This window comes from Vombatus ursinus, unplaced genomic scaffold, assembly GCF_900497805.2.
Source record: "Vombatus ursinus unplaced genomic scaffold, bare-nosed wombat genome assembly UNPS02004698.1, whole genome shotgun sequence".
Lineage (NCBI taxonomy): Eukaryota > Metazoa > Chordata > Mammalia > Diprotodontia > Vombatidae > Vombatus > Vombatus ursinus.
In genome coordinates this window covers 844,440-850,113 of record NW_020944476.1, presented here as the reverse complement: position 1 = coordinate 850,113, position 5,674 = coordinate 844,440, and the positions used below count along the sequence as shown (strand labels likewise).

The following is a 5,674-nucleotide window of genomic DNA, read 5'->3' as shown; positions in this document are numbered from 1 at the left end:
ACTTGGCCTCAAACAAGAGGTATGAGAAGACACTTCCCGTACTCCATTCTTTGCAAAGGTGAGCGTGGAAGACAATATATAATGTCAGATTTTCTTCAATAAGTTGGTTAGTTTCACTGAACTATTTTCCCTCCTCTCTTTTATCCTTTGTTATAAGGGATATATCTCTGGGAAAGGCAGTGGGGGTGGGGTTGGACGACAAATATATTGAGAAACGTAGGTGATGTAGAAACAAATTATATCAATTTTTTTTTTAAATGCAATTATCTGAGATTTGAATGACTGGCTCTCATAATAACTTTGCTTTAATTTTTTTTAACCCAAGAATTTTTTATTGTTTTTATTTTACAGCCATTTATGCCATGAATTCATAGGAGATTGGTTCCAACAGCTCAGGTTCCTTGCTTTTGGTTCTCACAAAGTGAGCTTCTCTGGGTGGAGCAGGCTGGCGTTTCAGTTGAACCCAAGTGCCTTTTTCTTTGGCTTCTTTCTTCTGATCATTTTCCTTTACCCCTTTCAGGAAGCTATCTCTGCTCTTAGAATGTTTAATATGCTCAATACGCACATTAATTCTCTTGGCTAGAATCTTGCCTTTAACCTGTTTGTTTACAACAATGCCTACAGCAGGTTGAGTAACATTATAGACCCATCCAGTCTTGCCATGGTAACATTCGTGGGGCATTCCTTGCTGAACCATGCCCACACCCTTGAAATCTACAATATCATCTTTCTTGTATATTTGCATATACGTAGCCAGAGGGACACTACCATGTTTTCAAAAGGGCCTAGAAAACATGTATCGTATCCCTCTCCTTTTTCCTTTTGTGTTCATCATTTTTGGCAACTCACTGGAATATGGCGGAGCAGGCGGAAAGGTACTTTAATTTTCAATAGCTCATACATTTCCTAACTGGCATATATCATTGACTATGGGAGTGAAGGGGCAAATTTCCTTCATAGAAACAGTGAATTGCTTATAAAATCTTCAGGTGCTATGCCTACATTTTTTTTTAAAAAAATGTACCCTTCATCTCCATTCAGTCAGTCAGTCAGTCAGCCAGTAAATAAGTACTTATTAAGTACTTCCTATGTGATAAGGGTAAGACACTGTATTAAGGGCTAGGGATACAAAGAAAGGTGAAAGATTGTTCTTGTCCTTGAGGAGTTCAAAATCGAATGGGGGAGACAACCTACAAATATCTATGTAGAAGCAAGCTATATACAAAATAAATAGGAAATCATCAACAAAGGGAAGGCACTAGAATTAAGAGTAATTGGGAAAGGCTTCTTGTAGAAGGTGGGATTTTAGCTAGGATTTGAAGGAAACCAGGGAAACCAAGAAGTAGAGTTTAGGAGGGAAAACATTCCAGGTATGAGGGACAGCTTGTGAAAATGTCCAGTCTTGGGGTAGCTAGGTGGCACAGTGGATAGAGCACTGGCCTTGGAGTCAGGAGGACCTGGGTTCAAATCCAGCCTCAGGCACATGATACTTACTAGCTGTGTGACCCTGGGCAAGTCACTTAACCCCGATTGCCTCACCAAAAAAAAGTGCAAAAAAAAAAATGCCCAGTCTGAAGATGTAGTATCTTGTTCAAGGAACAGTAAGGAGGCCATTGATACCAGATTGAAGAGTTCATGGTAGGGAGTCAGGTATAAGAAGATTGGAAAGGTAGGAGAGAGCTAGGTTATGAAGGGCTTTGAACACCAAGCAGAGAATTTTGTATTTTATCTTGGAGGAGAGGGGGAGCCATTGGAGTTTGCTGAGTGGTAGGGTAAAATGGTTGAACCTGCACTTTAAGAAGATCACTTTGGTGGCTGAATGAAAGATGGACTGGATTGGGGAGAGACTTGAGATAGGCAGACTAACCATCAGGCTATTGCAATAAAGAGGGGATGAGGGCTTTTATCAGGGTGATAGTAGTATCAGAGGAGAGAAGGGGTCATATTTGAGAGATGTAACAAAGGTGAAATCGACAGGACTTGCAACAGATTGGATATGGGGAGTGAGAGTTGGTGAAGAATCAATGATGACATCCAAAGATTACAACTATGATGCAAACTTGGGGAACTGGGAGAATGGTGGTGCCCTTGATAGTAATAGGGAAGTCAAGAGGATGGGAGGGCTTAGGGGAAAAGATACTGAGCTCAGTTTTGGTCATGTTGAGTTTAAAATTGCCTACAGGACATCCAGTTCAAGATGTCCAATAGGCAATTGGAGGTGCAAGACTCGAGATCAGCTGAGAGGTTTAGGCTGGGTAAGTAGATTTAAGAATCATCAACATAAAGATAATAATTAAATCCATGTGAGCTAAAGCATCCAAGTAAAGCTGAATAGAAGAAGAAGAGAATAGGGAAGAAGTGGACAGAAGGGAAGGAAGAAGGGAAGGAAGAAGGGAAGGGAATGGAAAGGAAGGGAAAAGAAGAGACAACAAGGTAACTGATAAAGAACAGTCAGATAGGAATAGGACCAGGAGAGAGTAGTGTCCTGAAAACCTAGAAAGAAGAGAGTATCAAGGAGAAGAGGATAGTCACCCATGTCAAAGCCTGCAGAGAAGTTAACAATAGATGCCTCTGCTTTTCCTCTCACTCTTTTTTTTTTTTTTTTTGGCTAGGCAATGGGGTTAAGTGACTTGCCCAAGGTCACACAAGTAGTAAGTTTTATGTGTCTGAGGCTGGATTTGAACTCAGGTCCTCCTGAATCCAGGGCCGGTGCTCTATCCACTGCTCCACCTAGCTGCCCCCATCTCTTTACAATCTGGCTTCCAACTTCATCATTCAATCAAAACTACTCTCTCCAAAGTTACCAAGGATCTTCTTAATTGCCAGATCTAATGGTCTATTTCTGTTCTTCGGCAATACTATGAAAGGAGTTTTAGAAAGAAGTCCCTCACTTTTGGACCAAAGAGGTGATAGAGAAGAAAGAGCAACCAAACTCATCTAGTGTAGAAAACTGGGAAAAGGTTAAAGTTATCAGACTTGAACCCTTGGGCTTTGCAGTAGGACTTGGCATGTGTTGGTTTTCTGCAAGTGCACTACCTATCACAGCTTAATTTTCTCTGCCTGTTGATTTATAATTTAAAAGTCTGGAACAATGGCAGAGGTACAGTTCATTCCCTGCTGAATGACTTTGGTTATAAATTTCTTCAAGTGGTAAAATGTCCTGTCCCAAACTGCCAAGTTGAAATCTCTGTCTGGGTACATGTATTTTTACTTCCATGGTCCTTTAATAAGGTAGAAAGAGGAAAATGGAAATCACTGGACAAAATGAATTCATTATTCATGCTAAATTCTGACCAGAGTCCATGGGCCAAGTTGGTTTCAAGGCTTTACTGATTTTTTTTTAGTGGAAATGTATTCAGTTCCCAATTGTTCCTCTTTGTCCTCATCCCCAAAAAGTAGGTTAAAAAATCATTTTTTTCTCTCCAGTTTCATAACATCACATCCTAGTATTCTTCAAGGATTATGGAGCCTGGATATATGCTGCTACCTGATTTACTTCATCAAGTTCTCATGGGCTTAGCACTTACATAACACCATTTAGTACGGCCATGATTTAGGGCAGCCTTGACCCAACATTCTCCCCTTCTCTTCAGCTCTTCCCAGATTAAAATTCTGGGAGTGACCCTTCCACCTGCTAGTGACACTCCAAACCAGAGGTCATTCATTCTCAGTAAAGACCCCTAGAGGCAGCTCTGTATTTGGTGCTCTGGGACCACCCTATTGTGGATTTGTTCCATTGGGGTAGTATGGAAAGTTCAAAGCAATTCTATAGGCCCAGGATGGGGCAATGGACAGGGACACAGAACAGAAACCATGGCAGTATTGAATGGCGTTCAAATCAGACTGCTTACTAAAACATGTAGATGGTTTTGACGTATTATTGGACAACAAATATCTACAAAATGAAACACTGCTGTTTTGTTCTCTGTACCTGGTATGAAAGATAATAATAATAATCATAAAATCAGCTGCAATTAGTTGCAGATTACAACAGGATAGAATCATAATTAATTTAATTATAACAACTATGAAGATCCTTGAAAAGGCCTTGTACTATTCTGAGGCTTAATGCAGTCAGCTTAATGTCTTCCACAAACATGAGTATCTGGATGACCTCATCATTTGTTAGGGAATCTTTCTTCCATTTGGAATTTGCACAGGGCATCCTCCATGACAGTGGCAAATCTCTTGGGCAAGAGTCTGTCTCCTTATTTTATGACTGATTTGATATTGATTATCAATGGAATGTTGAACAATGTTATGGTTCTCTGGCTCCATAGTGGTATCTATCAAGGAAACTTGGGGTTCCTTGTTATGATCTTGACATATGCATTAAAGGGCCTTTTGGAAATAGAACCTTTAAGGCTATGTTTTACTCTATTAGGTTAAATGTATTTTAATTATTACAAAGTACTTTCTTTTACTTAATTCCTTGGAGGAAATATCCTCATTTTATAAAGAAACTGATGATCAGAAAAGTTAAGTGACTTGCCCATAGTCACACATTTAGTATGTATCAGAGCTAGGATTTGGACCTTAGTCTCTGATTCTATCTCCAGCATTCTGTCCACTAGATTACTTTGCCTTCTAGCAGATGTAATTCAGACTCATCTTCTCCAAAAGAACAATAAGGAATCTGGAGGCTATAAGGAGGGTCAAGATTTTATTACGATTTCTTCTGACCTAACCATTCCCTCAAAGTGACAAGAGTGAGTTTATATTTTAGGGCCAGTCTTAGATGGGATAGAATATATAATATTGAAATGTCATTGAAATAGAAGGATTTCAAGCCTTCATAAGGAGAAAACCAGAACTAAACCAAAAACTTGACCCCCAATATCAAAACCCAAGAGAAGCATAAACAAGTTAAAAGGGAAAAGAAAACATAAGGGATTCAATAGAGCTAAACTGTTTACATTCCTACATGGGAAGATGATACTTGTAACTCTTAAAAATTGTATCACTGACAGTACAGATAAAAGGGATATACATAGACAGAGGATATAGGTAGAAGATGAATTTGAGGGAATGACATAAAAAATTAAGAGATGAGAAAGAGGACTACAAAGGGTGCAGAAAGAAGGGAGAGGTAGAATGGGATAAATTATCTTACATGAAAAGGCGAGAAAGACCTGTTACAGTAGAGGGGAAGATGGGAGGGTGGGTGATGGGCATGGCGTGAAACGTACTCTCATCAGTATTGGCTCAAAGACAGAATAGTACACACAATCTGTTGAATGTAGAAATCTATCTTACCCAACAGAGAAGTAGGAGGGGAGAAAATTAAGTAAAGGTGGGGGGATTGACATAAGGAAGGGCAGATCAGAGGAAGTGGTAGACAGAAGCAAAACAATGGTGAAGTGGGAAAGGGTGAAAGGAGAGAGAGGACAAACAGGAAGAAGAATAGGATGGAGGGAAATACACAGGTAATAATCATAACTGTGTGAATGGGATGAACTCTCCCATAAAACAGAAGCAGATAGCAGAATAGATAAAAAATCAGAATCTTACAATATGTTGCTTTAGAAACACACTTTAAGCAGAGAGACACATACAGTAAAGGTAAGGGTAAAGAGCAAAGTTAAGGAGCAGAATCTATTATGCTTCAGCTGAAGTAAAAAAAAAAAGCAGGGGTAGCAATCCTGATCTTAGACAAAGAGCAAAAATATACCTA

The 5,674-nt window shown here is 39.4% G+C and overlaps 1 pseudogene; it reads right to left on the bottom strand.

Moving 5' to 3' along the window:
- Window positions 1-355: 355 nt before the first annotated feature.
- Window positions 356-835, bottom strand: LOC114026580 (annotated as a pseudogene).
- Window positions 836-5,674: the final 4,839 nt, after the last annotated feature.